This window comes from Canis lupus, chromosome 8 (genome assembly GCF_003254725.2).
Source record: "Canis lupus dingo isolate Sandy chromosome 8, ASM325472v2, whole genome shotgun sequence".
Classification (NCBI taxonomy): domain Eukaryota; kingdom Metazoa; phylum Chordata; class Mammalia; order Carnivora; family Canidae; genus Canis; species Canis lupus.
In genome coordinates, this window is record NC_064250.1 from 69,894,098 (window position 1) to 69,904,991 (window position 10,894).

Consider the following 10,894-nt stretch of genomic DNA (forward strand, 5'->3'; position numbering starts at 1 on the left):
TGAGGATACTGGGGGTGGTGGCTGTTGCTAAGCACCACGGTACTCTATGGCAAGGTGACGAGGGCTGCGGGTGAGTAACAGGAGATGGGAAACCCGTGTGAAAGCCGGGGGCCTCTCTGAGGCTCTTGCCTCCTGCGAGGGCAGGACAGAAAAAGCCACAGACCAAGCCCGGGACCCAAAAGTCTGAGTGGTTAAAGTTCAAAGAAGACTAAACACCTGGCCAAGGCCAGGAAAACAGGGACCCTGACTTGTGGGAGGTAGGCAGATGCCCCTGAGTTTCCCATCCCCGGCACCCCGACCCCTCAGAGCCTGTGGAAGCAGCTCACCCAGCCCTCCCTAACAAGAGCTAACAGTGAGACACTGAGGGGGCCTGTCCCCCTCACAGCAACTCAGGCCCCCTCGGGAACTGCCACATTCCCGTCCCCCAACCTCCGCCCATGAGGGTTAAGGTTGCATTGGGCTTGATAAGGGAAGAAATGGGCTGTACCCCAAAGGGGCTTCAGGATGCCGCCTGAATACAACACATGGGACTCCTGTTTGATCAGAGATTGAAACGTAGGGCTGTCCGGGAGGAGTTTGGTGATTCGATAGCAGTCTCCTGAGATGCAGAATTAGCTCCAGGAAGGGCCCAGGAGCTAGTGCAGACTCACTACCAGGCAGCTTCTGAAGCCTGAGCCGGTGGTGGCCCCTCGGATTGAAGTTGAGATGCTTGGCAGACAGTGACAAAGCACTCCAAGGCTGGGGAAATGTCCCCCCAGAGCGGACACACTATGTCAGGCCAGGTGATCATGTTCCAGGGAAAGGCCTGGAGATCTGAGGGGTGCTGGCATCACTAAAACATTTGTGGGGGCTTCCTCTGGCAGGAAGCCAGGGCTGATGGCAGGAATGGCGGTCACTGGACCTGGCCTGCTGATAGCAAGGGGGATGATGTAGGACCCAAGCAGTAAAGGCCAGGTGGCAGCCCCTATGCCACAGGAGCCATCACAATGGTGGGCCAGGTGGGAGGGCAGCCACAGAAGCTGGCCCTGCAGAGAGTTACCATCCAGAGGCCAGAGCAGACGGGACCAGGGCACTTCTGTTTTGTTCCAATAGAAGAAATCAGGTACAGCTGAACCAAAGGCTGAGGGAGGACCCAGCAAGACAAGACCACAATCTCTTGCCCGATTTCCATTCCCTAGTCAATCTGTAGATGCAGAACCCATTGGCTGAAGAACTGGCTAAGCCCCAAGGAAGGGGGCCCCACAATATAACAGTAAGGACACATGGTAATATTCCCCCCAGTTTTTCCACCAAATGGGCCTACGGCCACTTTCTCAGCTAATAATGTAGTGGGGGAAAAGGGTCACCCAAACATTTTGAGGACTGTTGGTTGCAGATCTGGAAGCTGATTTGATACCAGACACTTGAAAGTCCCTACTATAGCGGGACCTTGCAAGCCAGGGGATAATGGTGTCCCATCCGAGGTCCACCCTTCTGTGAAGCCATGGAGACCACAGACCAGCTAGAAAATTTCTTTGATCCTCAGGTGAGTAGTTGGAATTGACATACTTAGCAATGAATGCATTTCCTACATTGGGCTCTTGGTCTGTGGGGTAGGAACTGTAGGAGTGGGGGAAGCCAAACGGAAGCTGGAAACAAACCCCTCCTGGGGCACCTGGGGTAGGTCAGTTGGTTAAGCCAAGTCTGCCTCTTGGTTTCAGCTCAGGTCTTGATCTCAGAGTCATGAGATGGAGCCTGTCATCAGGCTTGTGCTGGGCATAGAGTCTGCTTGAGATTCTCTCTCTCTCTCTCTCTCCCCCCACCCCCATGCCACCCATGCATGCTCTCTCTCACACGTTCTTTAAAAAAGAAGAAGAAGAAGAAGAAGAAGAAGAAGAAGAAGAAGAAGAAGAAGAAGAAGAAGAAGAAGAAGAAGAAGAAGAAGGAGAAGAAGAAGGAAAAAAAGAAAAATTAAGCAGAAATAATGCCACATCTCAGACAGAGGATGACAGATTAGTGTCACTTTTAAGGAAATAAAAAAATGCAGGTTCTGGTCCACATCACATCTCTGGTCAATTCACCAACCTGGGCCCTGCAGAGACCTAGAAGATCCTGGAGGACGATGTAAGCCACCGTGGGTTCCACTGAGGAACGCCCGATCACATGACCATGTCAGAGGTGGTGCCTTTGTTAAAGCAAGCTAACATGGCCTCGGGGACGTGGTATACGGTCACTGACATGACAAGCGCATTCTTTTTCTATCCCAGGCAAAACGGGGCGAGGGGGCGGGGATCAGAAATCATGCACATTCACATGGAATGAACAACAGTTTCATCTCCAGTTTCCTGGGGGCTGTGCTAACTGTCCTGCCCTCTGCCATTATATAGAACGAAGAGTCTAGACTGCCTTGTCCCATTAAAAAAAAAAAAAAAATCACAGTGATCGGTTTCATCAATGGGACCTGAGCAAGAAGGAGCCAGACCAGTAGGGGCTCAGACAGACACAGACACTCCAGAAACCAGGAGGAACCGTGATGACTCAGGGGCTGCCGTGTCCTTATCCTTTAAAGGGTGGAGTAGACAGAGGCATTCTGGGCCATCCCTCCGAGGTGAGAGACGAATGGTTTCACCTCGCACCTCCTGCCATGAAGAGGGAAGCAGAGTGCCCAATGAGTTCAGGTTCTAGAGGCAGCGTGCTCCGCACGGAGGGACACTGGTCTTGCCCACATCCTGCCCTCCGCCAAAGGCTGCATGTCCCAGCTGCAGTGCAAACAGCCTGCATCTTGGGCCACAGGATCCAGCAGACTCACCGGGGCGGAGGTCTCCACGGCAGGAAAAAGTGACATTGGTGTTGGTGGCAAGTCACAGTAAGATAATCACAACACAGGCTCCTGGGCTACTGAAGCAAGGCCAGGCCTTCTACAACAAAAAAATCACACTTTAAACAATTTTTAATTTTATTTTATTTAAATTCAATTAACTAACATACAGTGCATTATTAGTTTCAGAGGTAGAATCCACTGACTCATCAGTTGCATAGAACACCCAGTGCTCACCACATCACCTGTCCTCCTCCGTGCCCATCACCAGTTATCCCATCCCCCACCACCCTTCCCTCCAGTGACCCTCAGTGTTTCCTAGAGTTAAGGGTCTCTTATGGTTTGTCTCCCTCCCTGATTTCATCTTATTTTTCCCTCCCTTCTGCTTTGATCCTCTGTTTTGTTTCTTAAATTCCACAAATGAGTGAAATCGTATAATTGTCTTTTCCTGATTGACTTATTTCACTTAGCATGTTATCCTCTAATTCCATCCACATCATTGCAAATGGTAAGGTTTCATGTTTTTGACGACTGAGTAATATTCCATTGAATGTATACACCACATCTTTATCTGTCCGTCTGTTGATGGACACCTGGACTTTTTCCTTAGTTTGGCTGTTGTGGACATTGCTGCTATGATCATTGGGGTGCAGATGTCCCTTCAGATCAATACATCTGTATCTTGGGGTGAATACCTAGTAGTGCAATTGCTGGGTCGTAGGGTAGCTCTATTTTCAAGTGTTTGAGGAATCTCCATACTATTTTCCAGAGGGGCTGCACCAGCTTCTTGCATTCCCACCAGCAGTGGAAGAGGGTTCCCCTTTCTCTGCACCCTCACCAATACCTGTCATTTCCTGACTTGTTAATTTTAGCCACTCTGACTGGTGTGGGGTGGTATCTCTCTGTGATTTTGATGTGTATCTCCCTGATGCAGAGTGATGTGGAGCATTGTGTCATGCGTCTGTTGGCCACGTGTATGTCTTCTTCGGAGAAATGTCAGTTCATGTCTTCTGCCCTTTTCTTGACTGGATTATTTGTTTTTTGGGTGTTGAGTCTCATAAGTTCTTTATAGATTTTGGACACTAGCAAGAATTATACTTTTGAGAAACAACTCGTGGAGTGCTATTTGGCCCAATAGAGGCAAGATGCCTGACCACATTACACCAAGTGACTGGCTTCTCCAATACCCACCATATGCTCTATCAGATGCAACAAGTCATCAGATCAAATGAGCCGAGCAGCAGGCCACCATCACAGGAAAATGGTGCAGCCAGGACCAAACACCAGCAGGACCAGAGGGCACCCACTGCAGGAAGAGATGGCCAACACCCCAATGGCATCTCCATGAGACCCACCCTCCCTCTGTTCGGGCCTGTGCCCATGCAGTACAGGAAATGCCTGAATCCAGTTCACAAATGGGTGGGTTCAGTTTGAGAATGTGAGCCAAGGACAGACACCGGCTGCTCTACACCTGCACTCAAGAACGGCCTTGAAATCAGCAGCTCTTCAGGTGGTCATCTACCTTGCATGGAGAGAGAAACAGAAGTTATATATGGACTCATGAGTAGTGACAAGTGGCCTGGCCACTTGGTTAGGATGAATAGAAAAAAAAAGCCGGGGGTGGGGCATTGATCAGAGGCAAGGAATTCTCAGGCAGAGCCATGACGCACATGTAGGAGTAGACACGAAGTGCAGACCAGCAAACAGCCAGCGTAAGAGAGGCCCCAGGTAAACAAGCAGACAAAATAACCCAGCCGCTTGACACCAGCCAGCCTCTGCCATGGGCCACCCCAGAGCTGCCACAACTGGCACATGGATGAAGCGACCATGGTGGCCGAGTCGCAGGGTACACACAGGTCCAATAGCATGGACTCCCACTTATCAAACCTGATAGCTAGACCTACCGCCACCACAGAGCGTCCAGCATGGCAGCAGTGGAGACCGTCGCCGACCCTTATTATGGTGCCATTCTCACAGGAAACCAACCAGCCACCCAGTGGCACCTTGATTACACTGGGTCACCTCCATACCAGCAGGGCCAGTGGTTTGTTCTTCCCAGAGTAGACACCTATTTCGAGCATGGGCTTGCCTCCCCTGCCCTCCAGACCTCAGTCAGCATCGCTGTCCGAGGGCTTAGTGTTTAACCCGTCAGCATGGAGTCGCATCGTTCGCATCAGCCCAGGGGAGCCACTGTATAGCCAAAAGGTTGTGGGAGGGGGCCCAGGACGGGGGACCCTATGGCCGTATCTCGCACCACACCTTTCAGAAGCTGCCCCTGCAGCGCCGGCTTGGAGGCACTCGCACTCTGCAGGGATGGGGAGGGGGCTCATCCTCCAGAACACGGCATATGTGTCACATCCACCTTCTCTGTGGCACCTGTGCCCAACAGGTAGTGAAAACCCATGGGTGCATCAGTCCCGGGACGGAAGCCAGGGCCCAATGACCCACTGGGAACTTTGTGCTTCCCGCTCCCCCGCCTCTGGGCTCTGCAAGGCTGGACGTCCTCATTCCCTAAAGGGACAGCCTTTCACCAGGGGCCACAGAAAGTGTCCCATTAAATTGGAGCATGTGGCTGCTGCCCGGGCAGTCGGGCATCTCGGGTCCAGCCAGGCAAGAAGAGCTACCCGTCCGGGCAGGATTGACTCGCATCCGCAGAAAGAGGCAGGGCTGCTGGTACACAGCGGGGGCAGCAAAGATGACATGTGGGACCAGGTGAGACCCAGGGGGCACCTCTTCGGGCTTCCTTGCCCAGCTGTGACCACAGAAGGCATGTGGACCCCAGGCCCCTGGGTCAGGCCTCCGGGCGAGTCCTGAAGCTGCACTACCAACAGGTGGGGGGTGGGGGCGGATCTAGAACAGGTAGCGGAAGGGAGACGGGCTCGGTATCAGCCGTGGCCCTGAGACGCACTGTGGTGTCAGCTCTCCTCTGCCCCTAACCTCCCTCCTCGGAGTTTCCCCTCACGAAGAACGGTCACCAGGGATTCCGTTCCCGAGGTGCGTGCGGTGGGGCCAGGCTGAGCCCCAGGTGCGGCGGGCACAGGGGCGCCCTGGCCGGTGTCCCTTCCAGGAAGGACCGGGAGCCCAGGGTAGCGGCGTGGCCAGGGGACCCCCCACAGCAGGCAGCCCCCGCAGGAGTCAGCGAGTGCGAGTGGGGCTGTGTCACCGGGGCCATCGGGGCCCAGCTGGGGGCCCTGCAGTGGGTGGTGCCTGGTCTGATGGAGGCATTTTGGAGTCTGCTCCACGCCCGTCGCCGCAGCCTCTCCCTCCGCCCGATCCTGTCCCCACCCTCCGCCTGTGGAAGCTGCCAAGCCCTGTTCCAGAGTCGGCCTCCCGACAACCCGACCCACGACGCTGGCCAGGGGATTGGGCTCTAGTTAATGATTTTAAGCAGGGGGACAGTGGAGGGTGGGGGGTGACATGGTCGGGTCTGCAGTTCAGATCTATTCAGTCCACCGCAGCGAGAGGGGTGGGGGACAGGCAGCCAGAGGGGCCACAGGGAAGCAACAGGCCCAGAAACAGTGGCCCCCTGGCCAGGGGGCAGGACGGAGGAAGGAGAGCAGGCAGGTGAGGCAAAGTGGGCGTCGAATCCGGGTCGAGGTGATGGACTGCATGTGGGGTGACGTCCTGTGATGTCAGGCTTGTCACGGGCTGCAGGGCCGCCACTGAAGGCAGGGCGGGCAGTCAGGGACGGGCGACGTTTGAGGGTTTTGAGTCGTCCAGGCAGAGAGGTCCTGGGGCAGGTGCACCTGCAAGCCCAGAGCTCAGGGCTCGGTCAGCGGGGCTCCGAGGGGTGGGAGTGAGGGAACGACAGCCACCGTGTGCCGGGCTCTCCCAGTGATGCCGAGGGCCTGACGCAGAGCGCCGAGGGGCTCCAGCGTATGTGGCCCGGGTCTGAGAAGAGCTCCTCTTCCCGCCGGGCCCTGAGTGGGGGGACAGAAGCTTCAGGCCACGCTCAGACTCGCTTAACCCTGCATCGCTCATTTGACGTGCAGTTACAGGGTCCCTACCGTGTGCCAGCACCCCCAGCCTCGACGTGGCCGGGGCGCAGGCCGTAGAGGAGTCCAAGCCAACCATGTCGCGGCTCATGTCCTCACACCGAGGGGCCCTCGTGGTCTCTGAGAGGAAGAGGCTAGCGCCCCTTCTGAGGGCAACCTCAACACTCTGCCGTGTTGGGACCCAAGAAAAACAAGATACGGGGAGCCAAGGAGGGAAGAAGCTGGAGAGGCAGCTCCCAACCCCAACGTGACTCTCCACTGGGGATGTCCTCTACCCCTTTCCTGCTCCCAGGCACCTGCCCAGCCCTCCTCCAGAGGCCCGGTTCTTTCACACAAGAACTGAAGTAGCTCACAGTGTCCCCACTTCCATGAGTTTAAAGGTCAAGGCTACAGGGGCGCCTGGCTGGCTCAGTCAGTAGAGCATGCAGCCCTTGATCTAGAGGTGGCGAGTTCGAGCCCCATGCTGGGTATAGAGACTGCTTAAATAAACTTAAAAAAAAATATTTTTTAAGTCAGGGGCTAGAGCTCAGACATGTGGAATCGCAGATTCTCGCATCCCCAGAAACAGTCCTTTTTTTCCTCCATGAAAACACAGCTTTGCGATGTTCTGTGTCTGTGGACATCTGAGATCTTTCAGAAGCAGAAGAGGGGAAGCTTACAAATACCAGGACATCACAGCCTTTCCAGAAAGTTGGGTTGGTCCCATTTCCCGGGTTCCAGAGGCCCAGGGAGTTGGGAATCCTGCCCCCTAGCTGATACCCAGGCGTAAGGAGAAGCTCAAGAGCACCTTCTGGGGAAGGATGGGGGGAAGAGGTTGTCTGGAGGGGGGAGCCCGTCAGTCAGCACCCCTCAGCACCCCCAGGGAGAGGAGGGATCTGGAGTGAGGAGAGGAAACAAGAACACTCTTCCCTGGTTCCCACTGCTGTGCCCTGGACCAGGGGGGCCCTCACAGAGCCCACTCCCAGGGCGGTAGAGAGAATGGAGATTCCAGAAGCCCCTGGGACCAGGAGCATTTCTGGATGGAATCCCTGGTTCCAGCTACAGATACCCATGACAGAGGTGGCTCGGACTGAGTGCGCAGCCTGCGTCCAGTTCACCAAATCTACACTTGCTTCTGCCGAGGGCAGAGCAGCACCCGCCGGCCAGCCTTTTCTGCACCAGCCCTTCCCTTCCCACAATCCTCAGAAGAACTGCAGAAGAAGATGACATTTCTCCCATCTTAGAGAGAAGCAGGTGAGGCTCTCCTGCTGTGTCCCTAAGCGCGTGTGAAGTCAGAAATAGCAGAATAAGATGGGAACGAATGTAGATAAAGGAATAAGGGCAAAAAGTCCCTAAGAGTAAAATTCCTAAAACTGGGCTCCAACTTTGGCAACGAGCTCCCTAGCAGCCAAAGCAAAAACAGATCCACAGTCTTTCTTGAGATTTATATTGCCCACAGGATGGAGTCCTGGCAGGGTCTCAGGAGAAGCCAGGGGCTCTAACTTGCCGGTGGTCCCCCAGCCCAGGAGCGTGACGGGTAGGATGTAGATCCCAGTCTCTCAACGGGAGCCCCAGGCACGCGTCGGCTGCTTTGCTGAGCCCCTACAGTGCCGTGTCAGGCTCTGCACCACTACAGGTGAGTCAAGCAGAAGCTTCCATCTCCTGCAGGTCCCCAGGCTACGATCCACCCCATCCCACCCCTCTTGGCTGTCGGCTGCAGACCAGATGTGTGGACATGTTCAGGTTGCGACAGGAAAAGGAAACGCTGTGCTCAGGTTTCTGTTTCAAGACCCCTGGTGCTGATGAGGTGAGCAGAGGAGGGCCCAGGGTCCCTTCACGGCCATTTGACTCTCTGCGACAACCAGAGTATGAGGGTGGGGAGGGTAGCTCAAGCCTGTCACTGCCCTGCTTTGGGGACTCTGATCCCAGAAATGACCCCAAAAAGGAGGGAAAAACCATTGGCTACAAGATGAGACAGCAGCACAGCCCACCCCAGGAAAATAGAAATTATCACAGCCCAGCCCCGGGGGGGGGGGGGGGGCAAGGGAGCCCTGGATTCCCACCTGGAGAGTGGCTCACACATGCTGTGCGGTGCAAGGGGCTGTGCCTGCCAGAAGGTGGGGTGGGGGCACCAGGGGCAGCCGCAGAGACCCAGGTGGAAGGGAACCTCTCCTCCCCAAACTGATCCAGGCCCCAGAGGAATCTATTGCCTCCGCCCTCACCACCCCAATCTGCTGCTCGGCCCATGCGCCTTGTCTCCAACAGAGACTTCCGGTTCTCTTTTCCCCCCGGAGAATAGAACGCCTGATTCTTTGTGGGGCACACGGCCAGCCACCATAAAGACTACATTTCCCAGCCTCCCTTGCAGCCAAGTGTGGCCACGTGGCTAAGTTCTGGCCAATGGGATGTGAGCAGGAGTGCTCTCGGAGCCGCCTCTGGGTCATGCTCTTAAAGGGGCAGCGTGAGTCTGCTCCTCCCCTCCCCTCCGGCCCTCGCCCGCGGGAGTGCAGCCCGGTGGGAGCCCTCGGGGGACCAAGCCGATGAGGGCAGGACGCGAGGGATGCCAGGGGCCTGACAGCTTCACCGAGCGCCGCTGGGCCTGCCGCGGAGACCTGTGCGGGGAGAAGCCAGTGCCCGCCTTGTGTAAGGCCCTTATTCTGAGTCTGCCCCAACCGATGTCCCCGATGTCCCCCCTGGTGGCCCAGGTCAGACCCCCAGGAGGTCTCCATCGTTCGGCCAGACCCGACAAAGAAGCATCACGACTGCCAGCTCCTGCGTGTTTGTTGCACGCGCTGAGGCCCTCACCTTTGCTTCCACGTAGGCTTCTTGCCAACCCAAGAAGGAGGCATCGGGGACTCTAGATTGACAGTGGAAAAAGGCTGAGCCGAGCCTGGGGGGCTCAAGTGGGTCAGCGACCATCCTTGATCTCAGCTCAGGTCTTGACCTCGGGGTCATGACCTCAGGTCAAGCCCTGCATTGGGCTCCACACTGGGTGTGGAGTCTGAGAAAGCAAAAGGAAGGAAGAAAGGGAGGTCGAAGGATAGAGGGAGGGAGGGAGGGAGGAAGAAAGAAATGCCGAGACTCAGAGAGGTGGAGCAACTTGCCAAGGTCACACAGCAAATGACCAACAGGGCCGCTAGACTGGCAAGTCCATTCTGCTAGTCTCCCCTTCTGCATCTCCCTCAAGGCCACCCGCTCCTCTCCAGCCCGCCAGCCGCTGCCCTGGGCCTGGCCACCACAGTCTGCTCCCACCTCGTGGCCGCCTCTTACCCCAGCAATGCAGCCTCCACGCCCCAGGCAGTGACCTTTCAAAGAAATCTGAGGGCATCACCACCGCACTTGAGCCTGCCATGGCTCCCCATTGCCTCAGAGCAGAGACACAAACTTTGTGGCCCTTGGTGGCCTGGTCCAGACCCGCCACCCCACAGCCACTCTGGCCCATACCCCCTACCCTGCCCCACCCCATCACTTCCCATCACAGGCTGAGTTCTGTGCTAAAAGCCATGTTGGGCAGGGGCTGCTGTACCCACTTTACAGGGGAGCACACTGAGGTGCGCTGGCTGGTTGGCTCACCGGGGACCCGTAGTCATGGATCCCAGGACCCGGGACTCGAGCCCAGTGGCCTGTCTTGTGAGTCCACTTGCACTTCCCATCTCACCTGATTCAGGAGTGAGGCCCTGAGCAGGGGCTGCGGGGCGCTTCGGTCCCCTTACGCAGGGTAGGAGGCTCAGGGAGGTGAGGCGGCTGAGCAGGGGTGCACAGCGGGGGGCACCCATGCATCCCTGCCTGAGCCCGGCTTCACCCCACTTGCCTTGATTCACTCAACCAACAGTGGTCTGGCCCCAGGGAATTGTGGGTCTACGCAGAGAAAACACGTGCCTTCCCGGTCATCCTGCCCCAAACCTGGGTAAGTCCCATTAGTTCTCTGAGCTTCCGGTTCCCCACCTGTCACCGGGGGGGGGGGGGGGGGGAGGCCCTGCGCATGATCGCTGTGCCCAGAGGACAGGGACCCAGGCAGGCACCCACAGACCACGGCTGGTGGCTCCTGCGTGTCCCCAGGCCTCCCGAGGCACAGGCGTTCCCGGCAGGGCCTCGTGTGTGCAAGGGTGCAGGGCACAGCCTG

At 56.5% G+C, this 10,894-nt stretch overlaps 1 long non-coding RNA gene across 3 annotated transcripts; it reads left to right on the forward strand.

Moving 5' to 3' along the window:
* The first annotated feature begins 1,045 nt into the window (after positions 1 to 1,045).
* LOC112657672 (uncharacterized) lies at positions 1,046 to 8,783 on the forward strand. 3 transcript variants are annotated; one of them, XR_007412572.1, is made up of 3 exons: positions 1,046 to 1,265; positions 1,376 to 1,525; positions 8,440 to 8,783. It is a non-coding gene; the product is annotated as an uncharacterized LOC112657672 (long non-coding RNA). The 3 variants fall into 3 exon arrangements; XR_003135214.3 differs by having other exon boundaries at positions 1,046 to 1,252; XR_003135213.2 differs by lacking the exon at positions 8,440 to 8,783 and adding an exon at positions 7,831 to 8,021 and having other exon boundaries at positions 1,046 to 1,252.
* The last annotated feature ends 2,111 nt before the right edge of the window (positions 8,784 to 10,894 follow it).